This window comes from Entelurus aequoreus, linkage group LG23 (genome assembly GCF_033978785.1).
Source record: "Entelurus aequoreus isolate RoL-2023_Sb linkage group LG23, RoL_Eaeq_v1.1, whole genome shotgun sequence".
NCBI classification, from domain to species: domain Eukaryota; kingdom Metazoa; phylum Chordata; class Actinopteri; order Syngnathiformes; family Syngnathidae; genus Entelurus; species Entelurus aequoreus.
The window spans coordinates 11,829,898-11,843,082 of NC_084753.1; the positions used below are offsets into that span (position 1 = coordinate 11,829,898).

Here is a 13,185-nt window from a genome sequence, read left to right on the forward strand (position 1 = left end):
GTATTTCCCTTGTCTGTGTGTTTTATAAATCGTAAAAAACTGCTAATAAGAGGTGGCTTGGGATCTATTCAAAGACCCCCTCCAGCGTCTTATAATAGTAGTGTAGTATCCGTCACACCCGTAATAACATGTGATATTTACGTATTTTGCTCGTTTTGTCTGTGCGTTTTATAAATCGTAAAAAACTGCTAATAAGAGGCGGCTTGGGATCTATTCAAAGACCCCCTCCAGCATCTTATAATAGTAGTGTAGTATCCGTCACACCCGTAATAACATGTGATATTTACATATTTTGCTCGTTTGGTCTGCGTTTTATAAATTGTAAAAAACTGCTAATAAGAGGAGGCTTGGGATCTATTCAAAGACCCCTCCAGCATCTTATAATAGTAGTGTAGTATCGTCACACCCGTAATAACATGTGATATTTACATAATTTGCTCGTTTTGTCTGCATTTTATAAATCGTAAAAAACTACTAATAAGAGGAGGCTTGGGATCTATTCAAAGACCCCCTCCAGCGTCTTAGAATAGTAGTGTAGTATCCGTCACACCCGTAATAACATGTGATATTTACGTATTTTGCTCGTTTTGTCTGCGTTTTATAAATCGTAAAAAACTGCTAATAAGAGGCGGCTTGGGATCTATTCAAAGACCCCCTCCAGCGTCTTATAATAGTAGTGTAGTATCCGTCACACCCGTAATAACATGTGATATTTACGTATTTTGCTCGTTTTGTCTGCGTTTTATAAATCCTAAAAAACTGCTAAGAGGCTTGGGATCTATTCAAAGACCCCCTCCAGCATCTTATAATAGTAGTGTAGTATCCGTCACACCCGTAATAACATGTGATATTTACGTATTTTGCTCGTTTTGTCTGCGTTTTATAAATCATATAAAAACTGCTAAGAGGCGGCTTGGGATCTATTCAAAGACCCCCTCCAGCGTCTCTGAATAGTAGTGTAGTATCCGTCACACCCGTAATAACATGTGATATTTACATATTTTGCTCGTTTTGTCTGCGTTTGATAAATCGTAAAAAACTGCTAATAAGAGGCGGCTTGGGATCTATTCAAAGACCCCCTCCAGCGTCTTATAATAGTAGTGTAGTATCCGTCACACCCGTAATAACATGTGATATTTACATATTTTGCTCGTTTTGTCTGCGTTTGATAAATCGTAAAAAACTGCTAATAAGAGGCGGCTTGGGATCTATTCAAAGACCCCCTCCAGCGTCTTATAATAGTAGTGTAGTATCCGTCACACCCGTAATAACATGTGTTATTTACATATTTTGCTCGTTTTGTCTGCGTTTGATAAATCGTAAAAAACTGCTAATAAGAGGAGGCTTGGGATCTATTCAAAGACCCCTCCAGCGTCTTATAATAGTAGTGTAGTATCCGTCACACCCGTAATAACATGTGATACTTACGTATTTTGCTCGTTTTGTCTGCACGTTTTATAAATCGTAAAAAACTGCTAATAAGAGGCGGCTTGGGATCTATTCAAAGACCCCCTCCAGCGTCTTATAATAGTAGTGTAGTATCCGTCACACCCGTAATAACATGTGATATTTACGTATTTTGCTCGTTTTGTCTGCGTTTTATAAATCGTAAAAAAACTACTAATAAGAGGAGGCTTGGGATCTATTCAAAGACCCCCTCCAGCATCTTATAATAGTAGTGTAGTATCCGTCACACCCGTAATAACATGTGATATTTACATATTTTGCTCGTTTTGTCTGCGTTTGATAAATCGTAAAAAACTGCTAAGAAGAGGCGGCTTGGGATCTATTCAAAGACCCCCTCCAGGTCTTATAATAGTAGTGTAGTATCCGTCACACCCGTAATAACATGTGATACTTACGTATTTTGCTCGTTTTGTCTGCGTTTTATAAATCATATAAAAACTGCTAATAAGAGGCGGCTTGGGATCTATTCAAAGACCCCCTCCAGTGTCTTATAATAGTAGTGTAGTATCCGTCACACCCGTAATAACATGTGATATTTACGTATTTTGCTCGTTTTGTCTGCGTTTTATAAATCATATAAAAACTGCTAATAAGAGGCGGCTTGGGATCTATTCAAAGACCCCCTCCAGTGTCTTATAATAGTAGTGTAGTATCCGTCACACCCGTAATAACATGTTATTTATGTATTTTGCTCGTTTTGTCTGCGTTTTATAAATCGTAAAAAACTGCTAAGAGGCGGCTTGGGATCTATTCAAAGACCCCCTCCAGCATCTTATAATAGTAGTGTAGTATCCGTCACACCCGTAATAACATGTGATATTTACATATTTTGCTCGTTTTGTCTGCGTTTGATAAATCGTAAAAAACTGCTAAGAAGAGGCGGCTTGGGATCTATTCAAAGACCCCCTCCAGTGTCTTATAATAGTAGTGTAGTATCCGTCACACCCGTAATAACATGTGATATTTACGTATTTTGCTCGTTTTGTCTGCGTTTTATAAATCATATAAAAACTGCTAAGAAGAGGCGGCTTGGGATCTATTCAAAGACCCCCTCCAGCATCTTATAATAGTAGTGTAGTATCCGTCACACCCGTAATAACATGTGATATTTACGTATTTTGCTCGTTTCGTCTGCGTTTGATAAATCGTAAAAAACTGCTAAGAGGAGGCTTGGGATCTATTCAAAGACCCCCTCCAGCGTCTTATAATAGTAGTGTAGTATCCGTCACACCCGTAATAACATGTGATATTTACGTATTTTGCTCGTTTTGTCTGCGTTTTATAAATCATATAAAAACTGCTAATAAGAGGCGGCTTGGGATCTATTCAAAGACCCCCTCCAGCGTCTTATAATAGTAGTGTAGTATCCGTCACACCCGTAATAACATGTGATATTTACGTATTTTGCCCGTTTTGTCTGCTGTTTATAAATCGTAAAAAAACTACTAATAAGAGGCGGCTTGGGATCTATTCAAAGACCCCCTCCAGCATCTTATAATAGTAGTGTAGTATCCGTCACACCCGTAATAACATGTGATATTTACATATTTTGCTCGTTTGGTCTGCGTTTTATAAATCGTAAAAAACTGCTAATAAGAGGAGGCTTGGGATCTATTCAAAGACCCCCTCCAGCATCTTATAATAGTAGTGTAGTATCCGTCACACCCGTAATAACATGTGATATTTACATATTTTGCTCGTTTGGTCTGCGTTTTATAAATCGTAAAAAACTGCTAATAAGAGGAGGCTTGGGATCTATTCAAAGACCCCCTCCAGCATCTTATAATAGTAGTGTAGTATCGTCACACCCGTAATAACATGTGATATTTACGTATTTTGCTCGTTTTGTCTGCGTTTTATAAATCATATAAAAACTGCTAAGAAGAGTCGGCTTGGGATCTATTCAAAGACCCCCTCCAGCGTTTTATAATAGTAGTGTAGTATCCGTCACACCCGTAATAACATGTGATATTTACATATTTTGCTCGTTTTGTCTGCGTTTGATAAATCGTAAAAAACTGCTAAGAAGAGGAGGCTTGGGATCTATTCAAAGACCCCCTCCAGCATCTTATAATAGTAGTGTAGTATCCGTCACACCCGTAATAACATGTGATATTTACGTATTTTGCTCGTTTTGTCTGCGTTTTATAAATCATATAAAAACTGCTAATAAGAGGCGGCTTGGGATCTATTCAAAGACCCCCTCCAGTGACTTATAATAGTAGTGTAGTATCCGTCACACCCGTAATAACATGTTATTTATGTATTTTGCTCGTTTTGTCTGCGTTTTATAAATCGTAAAAAACTGCTAATAAGAGGAGGCTTGGGATCTATTCAAAGACCCCCTCCAGCATCTTACAATAGTAGTGTAGTATCCGTCACACCTGTAATAACATGTGATATTTACGTATTTTGCTCGTTTTGTCCGTGCATTTTATAAATCGTAAAAAAACTACTAATAAGAGGAGGCTTGGGATCTATTCAAAGACCCCCTCCAGCATCTTATAATAGTAGTGTAGTATCCGTCACACCCGTAATAACATGTGATATTTACGTATTTTGCTCGTTTTGTCTGCGTTTTATAAATCATATAAAAACTGCTAATAAGAGGAGGCTTGGGATCTATTCAAAGACCCCCTCCAGTGTCTTATACTAGTAGTGTAGTATCCGTCACACCCGTAATAACATATTTACGTATTTTGCTCGTTTTGTCCGTGCATTTTATAAATCATAAAAAAACTACTAATAAGAGGCGGCTTGGGATCTATTGAAAGACCCCCTCCAGTGTCTTATAATAGTAGTGTAGTATCCGTCACACCCGTAATAACATGTGATATTTACGTATTTTGCTCGTTTTGTCTGCGTTTTATAAATCATATAAAAACTGCTAATAAGAGGCGGCTTGGGATCTATTCAAAGACCCCCTCCAGCGTCTTATACTAGTAGTGTAGTATCCGTCACACCCGTAATAACATATTTACGTATTTTGCTCGTTTTGTCCGTGCATTTTATAAATCATAAAAAAACTACTAATAAGAGGCGGCTTGGGATCTATTCAAAGACCCCCTCCAGTGTCTTATAATAGTAGTGTAGTATCCGTCACACCCGTAATAACATGTTATTTATGTATTTTGCTCGTTTTGTCTGCGTTTTATAAATCGTAAAAAACTGCTAATAAGAGGAGGCTTGGGATCTATTCAAAGACCCCCTCCAGCGTCTTATAATAGTAGTGTAGTATCCGTCACACCCGTAATAACATGTGATATTTACATATTTTGCTCGTTTTGTCTGCGTTTGATAAATCGTAAAAAACTGCTAAGAAGAGGAGGCTTGGGATCTATTCAAAGACCCCCTCCAGCGTCTTATAATAGTAGTGTAGTATCCGTCACACCCGTAATAACATGTGATATTTACGTATTTTGCTCGTTTTGTCCGTGCATTTTATAAATCATAAAAAAACTACTAATAAGAGGCGGCTTGGGATCTATTCAAAGACCCCCTCCAGCGTCTTATAATAGTAGTGTAGTATCCGTCACACCCGTAATAACATGTTAATTATGTATTTTGCTCGTTTTGTCTGCGTTTTATAAATCGTAAAAAACTGCTAAGAAGAGGAGGCTTGGGATCTATTCAAAGACCCCCTCCAACGTCACACCCGTAATAACATGTGATATTTACATATTTTGCTCGTTTTGTCCGTGCATTTTATAAATCATAAAAAAACTGCTAAGAAGAGGCGGCTTGGGATCTATTCAAAGACCCCCTCCAGTGTCTTATAATAGTAGTGTAGTATCCGTCACACCCGTAATAACATGTTATTTATGTATTTTGCTCGTTTTGTCTGCGTTTTATAAATCGTAAAAAACTGCTAATAAGAGGAGGCTTGGGATCTATTCAAAGACCCCCTCCAGCGTCTTATAATAGTAGTGTAGTATCCGTCACACCCGTAATAACATGTGATATTTACGTATTTTGCTCGTTTTGTCTGCGTTTTATAAATCATATAAAAACTGCTAAGAAGAGGCGGTTTGGGATCTATTCAAAGACCCCCTCCAGTGTCTTATAATAGTAGTGTAGTATCCGTCACACCCGTAATAACATGTTGTTTATGTATTTTGCTCGTTTTGTCTGCGTTTTATAAATCGTAAAAAACTGCTAATAAGAGGAGGCTTGGGATCTATTCAAAGACCCCCTCCAGCGTCTTATAATAGTAGTGTAGTATCCGTCACACCCGTAATAACATGTGATATTTACGTATTTTGCTCGTTTTGTCTGTGCATTTTATAAATCATAAAAAAACTACTAATAAGAGGCGGCTTGGGATCTATTCAAAGACCCCCTCCAGTGTCTTATAATAGTAGTGTAGTATCCGTCACACCCGTAATAACATGTTATTTATGTATTTTGCTCGTTTTGTCTGCGTTTTATAAATCGTAAAAAACTGCTAAGAAGAGGAGGCTTGGGATCTATTCAAAGACCCCCTCCAGCGTCACACCCGTAATAACATGTTATTTACGTATTTTGGTATCAACCATACACCGATACTATTTTGGTATCGTTACTGTCGATATTTGTATAAATTGGTCGCCCGGAAGCCTGGCTTCTCGTATAAAGCCTCAAAGTCCTGTAAACAAAAAGTTTGTTTTGTGACAATAAAAAAAAAGTTTTGTGACTGATTTATATTGATATCATCCTGCCCACCCGTGTTTGCACTCCAGAGCTCTAGCTTAGCGGTTAGCATGGCTTGTTGTATAAAGTCCTATAAACAATGACAAAAACCAGCCGAAAAAACTATTTTGTGATGATACAAATATCTGTCCAATCACTGTAGTGTCAACGATAAACTGATACTATACTTGGTGTAGTTTCTTTCTATTTGTATCAATCGAGCGCCCACCCGTTTACATTCGAACGCTCTAGCTTAGCCTTTAGCAAGGCTTCTTGTATAAAGTCCTGTAAACAAAAACTGGAAAGGGAAGGTTTTGTGACGATGATAAAAAATAATCTAATCACTGCAGAGTCGACCATATATTTATACAATACATGGTATCATTACTGTCGGCTTTTTCTGTCAATCTCTTCACAATTGTTTACTACATTCAAGAGCACTAGCTTAGCGTTTAGCATGGCTTCTTGTATAAAGTCCTGTAAACAATAACAAGAAACGGCCGAAAAACAATTTTTTCGATAATAAAAGTATTGACCTAATCACTGTGGTATCGACCATATACTGATACTATATTTGGTATTTGTATGTCATTATTTGTATTAATTTGACCACTTTTTTTTATGTTCAAGAGCACTTTAATATTGACTTATTGAACCCCAACAAGCAAAAGTCTATTGATGACTTCATTGATACAATGTACAGCATCAGTCTATATCCTAAAATCACAAAGCCAAGCAGAATCACAGGACAATGTGCCACGCTTATTGATAATATTTTTACCAATGATTTTGATAATAACACTACAAGTGGTCTACTTATAAGCGACGTTAGTGATCATCTGCCAGTTTTTACAATATATGATGGAAACTACAAGAAGAACATGGAAGACAAAAGGACATTTCGAAGACTATGCACAGAGAAGAGGATGACTGCCTTCAAAATTGAGCTACAAAAGCAAGATTGGGACAATGTGTATAATGAAAAAGAGGTTGATGAACATTTCTTAAACAAGTTCATAATACTTTATGACAAACATTGTCCATGGATACAACTCAGTAACAAGCAGAGAAAGAATAATCAACCATGGATGACAAAATGATTAAAAAATGCTTGTAAGAAGAAGAATACACTATATAGAACATTTATAGCACAAAGAACTATAGAGGCAGAAATTAAGTACAAAAAGTATAAAAACAAGTTAACAGAAATACTACGATCATGTAGAAAAGAATATTACAGTGAATTATTGGACAGGAACAAAAATAATATGAGAGCAACATGGGGCATCCTCAATAGCATTATTAAAAATGGAACTAAGAGGGACTACCCTCGATACTTCTTAGATGAAAATAAAAAAAATGACAACATAAAGGAAGTAGTTGAAAGCTTCAATAATTATTTTGTAAATATTGGACAAAATTGGAAGAAAGGATTCCAGACCCAGTTCCAATTGAGGACTATAATGATACCATAGAGCGAAATCCCAACTCCATGTTCCTCAGTAATGTGACACAGGAGGAAATAGTTACAATCGTGAAAAAATGTAAATCTAAGACTTCAACTGATTGTAACGGAATTGATATGGAAACGATAAAAAAGGTTATTGAAGAGATCTCAGGACCATTAATGTATATTGGTAACCTATCATTTCAAACAGGTACATTTCCAAACAAAATGAAAATAGCTAAAGTTGCACCAATTTATAAGACTGGAGACAAACATCAATTTACAAATTATAGACCTGTTTCTCTACTTCCACAATTTTCTAAAATCATTGAAAAACGGTTCAATAACAGATTAGAAAGTTTCATAAATAAAAATAGAATACTCGAAGAGAACCAATATGGATACAGAGCTAATGTTTCAACTTCAATGGCTTTAATTGAAATTACAGAAGAAATTACCAATGCAATAGATAGTAAAAAATGTGCGGCAGCGGTTTTTATGGATCTAACTAAAGCATTTGACACAATTAATCACAATATTTTAATCAAAAAACTAGAACGATATGGCATCAGAGGGTTAGTCTTAAACTGGATAAGAAGTTATCTAACGAACAGGAAACAATACGTGAAGCTAGGCGAACACACGTCTACAACGCTAAATATATCCTGTGGTGTACCTCAGGGATCAATACTAGGACCTAAATTATTCAATCTCTATATAAATGACATTTGTAAAGTTACAAAAGATTTAAAGTTAGTATTATTTGCGGGTGATACAACAGCGTTTTGTTCAGGAGAGAACACACAGGAGATAATACAAATAATAACAGAAGAAATTAACAAATTAAAAAGATGGTTTGACAAAAACAGACTATCGTTGAATCTTAGTAAAACTAAAATAATGCTATTTGGTAACAGTAGAAGAGAAAGTCAAACACAAATACAAATAGACGGAATAGAAATTGAAAGAGTAAATGAAACCAAATTTCTAGGTATAATGATTGATGATAAATTGAACTGGAAATCTCACGTAAAAAATATACAACATAAAGTTGCAAGAAACACGTCAATAATGAATAAAGCAAAACATGTTCTAGACCAAAAATCCCTTCATATTCTCTACTGCTCGCTAGTGTTACCATATCTGAGCTACTGTGTAGAAATATGGGGAAATAATTACAAAAGTACACTTCATTCATTAACGGTGTTACAAAAAAGATCAGTTAGAATAATACATAATGTTGGATATAGAGAACATACAAACCCTTTATTTATTGAATCAAAAATACTGAAATTCCACGACATAGTGAATTTGCAAACAGCTAAAATTATGCACAAAGCAAACTATAACCTGCTACCCAAGAATATACAACAATTCTTCTCAACAAAAGAGGAGAAATATAATCTTAGAGAAAAACGTAATTTAAAACATTTGTACGCACGTACAACACTTAAGACCTTCAGTATATCAGTATGTGGAATTAAATTATGGAATGGATTAAGCAAAGCAATCAAACAATGTACTAATATGATCCACTTCAAGAAACTCTTCAAACTTAAAGTGTTTACAAAGTACAAAGAAGAAGAACCATGACAAACATTCTCAATTTATTTCATCCATCCATTCATTCATTCTTAAAGTAATCTTATTTATCTCATCATATGAAATATGACTTACTTCACCAATTATTATTATTACATTCTTACTATTATTTATTTATTTATTTTTATTGTGATTACTTATGGAGTTTATTGTGAAAAAATTGTGAACAGGAAGTGAACAAAAAGTTTTGCAACTGTTATGTAAAGAAAAGGGGTAGGATTAAATAAGCTCTGCTTCTTCCTACTCCTTTTCGAACATGTTGAAAAGAAACTGGAAATTGTGATGTATCATGTTGTACGCTTGCATGTTCGAAATAAACTCAAACTCAACTCAACTCAACTCAACACTATCTTAACATTTAGCATAATTTTATACTATAATTTGATACTATACTTGGTATTTTTACGCCGATATTTGTATCAATTTGACCACTTTGTTTACATTCAAGCGCACTAGCTTAGCGTTTAGCATGGCTTCTTGTATAAAGTCCTGTAAACAATAACAAACGGCCGAAAAACTATTTTTTGGATAAAAAAGTACCGACCTAATCACTGCGGTATCGACCATATACTGATACTATACTTGGTATTTTTAAGTCCATTTGTATCAATTTAACCACTTTGTTTACATTCAAGCGCTCTAGCTTAGTGTTTTGCATGGATTCTTGTATAAAGTCCTGTAAACAAAAACAAGAAACGGCCGGGGAAAAAAAAAAAAAATTGATAATGAAAGTATCGACCTAATCACTGTAGTATTGACCATATACTGATACTATCTCTGTTTGTATCAATTTGACCACTTTGTTTACATTGAAGCGCACTAGCTTAGCGTTTAGCATGGCTTCTTGTATAAAGTCCTGTAAACAATAACAAGAAACGGCCGAAAAACAATTTTTTCGATAATAAAAGTATTGACCTAATCACTGTGGTATCGACCATATACTGATACTATATTTGGTATTTGTATGTCAATATTTGTATTAATTTGACCACTTTTTTTTATGTTCAAGAGCACTATCTTAACATTTAGCATAATTTTATACTATAATTTGATACTATACTTGGTATTTTTACGCCGATATTTGTATCAATTTGACCACTTTGTTTACATTCAAGTGCACTAGCTTAGCGTTTAGCATGGCTTCTTGTATAAAGTCCTGTAAACAATAACAAACGGCCGAAAAACTATTTTTTGGATAAAAAAAGTATCGACCTAATCACTGCGGTATCGACCATATACTGATACTATACTTGGTATTTTTAAGTCCATTTGTATCAATTTGACCACTTTGTTTACATTCAAGTGCTCTAGCTTAGTGTTTTGCATGGATTCTTGTATAAAGTCCTGTAAACAATAACAAGAAACGGCCGGGGAAAAAAAAAAAAAATTGATAATGAAAGTATCGACCTAATCACTGTAGTATTGACCATATACTGATACTATGTCTGTTTGTATCAATTTGACCACTTTGTTTACATTCAAGCGCACTAGCTTAGTGTTTAGCATGGCTTCTTGTATACAGTCCTGTAAACAATAACAAGAAACGGCAGAAGAAAACAATTTGTTCGATAATGAAAGTATCGACCTACCCACTGTGGTATCGACCATATACTGATACTATACTTGGAAAAAAAAAATTCTGATACTGAAAGTATTGACCGAATCACTTTAGTATCGACCATATACTGATACTTGGAAAAAAAAAATTCTGATACTGAAAGTATTGACCGAATCACTTTAGTATCGACCATATACTGATACTATACTTTGTATTTTTATGTCTATTTGTATCAATTTGACCACTTTGTTTACATTCAAGCACTCTAGCTTAGCGTTTAGCATGACTTTTTGTATAAAGTCCTGCAAACAATAACAAGAAGCGGCCGAAGAAAACAATTGTTTCGCTAATGAAAGTATCGACCTAATCACTGTGGTATCAACCATATACTGATACTATTCTTGGTATTTTTACGTCTATTTGTATCAATTTGACCACTTTGTTTACATTCAAGCGCTTCAGCTTAGCGTTTAGCATGACTTCTTGTATAAAGTCCTGTAAACCAAAACAAGAAACGGCCGAAGAAAAACCAAAAACTTGATAATGAAAGTATCGACCTAATCACTGTGGTATCAACCATATACTGATACTATTCTTGGTATGTTTACGTCTATTTGTATCAATTTGACCACTTTGTTTACATTCCAGCGCTCCAGCTTAGCGTTTAGCATGGCTTCTTATATAAAGTCCTGCAAACAATAACAAGAAACGGCCGAAGAAAACAATTTGTTCGATGATAAAAGTATCGACCTAACCACTGTGGTATCGACCATATACTCATACTATACGTCCATCCATCCATCCATTTTCTACCGCTTATTCCCTTCGGGGTCGCGGGGGACGCTTGAGCCTATACTCTCAGCTACAATCGGGCGGAAGGCGGTGTACACCCTGGACAAGTCGCCACCTCAATGGCCTCTACTATACGTCTATTTGTATCAATGTGACCACTTTGTTTACATTCAAACGCTCTGGCTTAGTGTTTAGCATGACTTCTTATATAAAGTCCTGTAAACAATAACAAGAAACGGCTGAAGAAATGTTTTTTCGATAATGAAAGTATCGACCTAATCACTGTGGTATCGACCATGTACTGATACTATCCTTGGTATTTTTATGTCTATTTGTATCAATTTGACCACTTTGTTTACATTCAAGCACTCTAGCTTAGCGTTTAGCACGGCTTCTTGTATAAAGTCCTGCAAACAATAACAAGAAATGGCTGAAGAAAACAATTTTTTCGATAATAAAAGTATCAACTTAATCACTGTGATATCGACCATATACTGATACTAGGTATTTTTACGTCTATTTGTATCATTTTGACCACTTTGTTTACATTCAAGCGCTCTAGCTTAGCGTTTAGCCTGGCTTCTTCTATAAAGTCCTGCAAACAATAACAAACGACCAAAGGAAACAATTTTTTCGATAATGAAAGTACCGACTTAAACACTGTGGTATCGACCATATACTGATACTGTACGTCTATTTGTATCAATTTGACCACTTTTTTTTACATTCAAGCGCTCTACCTTAGCGTTTAGCATGGCTTCTTGTATAAAGTCCTGTAAACATTAACAAGAAACGGCAGAAGAAAACAATTTGTTCGATAATGAAAGTATCGACCTAACCACTGTGGTATCGACCATATACTGATACTATACTTGGAAAAAAAAAATTCTGATACTGAAAGTATTGACCGAATCACTTTAGTATCGACCATATACTGATACTATACTTTGTATTTTTATGTCTATTTGTATCAATTTGACCACTTTGTTTACATTCAAGCACTCTAGCTTAGCGTTTAGCATGACTTCTTGTATAAAGTCCTGCAAACAATAACAAGAAGCGGCCGAAGAAAACAATTTTTTCGATAATGAAAGTATCGACCTAATCACTGTGGTATCAACCATATACTGATACTATTCTTGGTATTTTTACGTCGATATTTGTATCAATTTGACCACTTTGTTTACATTCAAGCGCTTCAACTTAGCGTTTAGCATTACTTCTTGTATAAAGTCCTGTAAACCAAAACAAGAAACGGCCGAAGAAAAACCAAAAATTTGATAATGAAAGTATCGACCTAATCACTGTGGTATCAACCATATACTGATACTATTCTTGGTATTTTTACGTCTATTTGTATCAATTTGACCACTTTGTTTACGCTCCAGCTTAGCGTTTAGCCTGGCTTCTTCTATAAAGTCCTGCAAACAATAAGAAACGACCAAAGGAAACAATTTTTTCGATAATGAAAGTACCGACTTAATCACTGTGGTATCGACCATATACTGATACTGTATGTCTATTTGTATCAATTTGACCACTTTTTTTTACATTCAAGCGCTCTACCTTAGCGTTTAGCATGGCTTCTTGTATAAAGTCCTGTAAACATTAACAAGAAACGGCCGGAGAAAACAATTTGTTCGATAATGAA

At 35.3% G+C, this 13,185-nt stretch overlaps 1 protein-coding gene across 2 annotated transcripts in view; it reads left to right on the forward strand.

The window, feature by feature from the left end:
- slc24a4b (solute carrier family 24 member 4b) overlaps window positions 1-13,185 on the forward strand; it is a 109,220-nt gene that overhangs the window by 1,377 nt on the left and 94,658 nt on the right. The window lies entirely within an intron of this gene.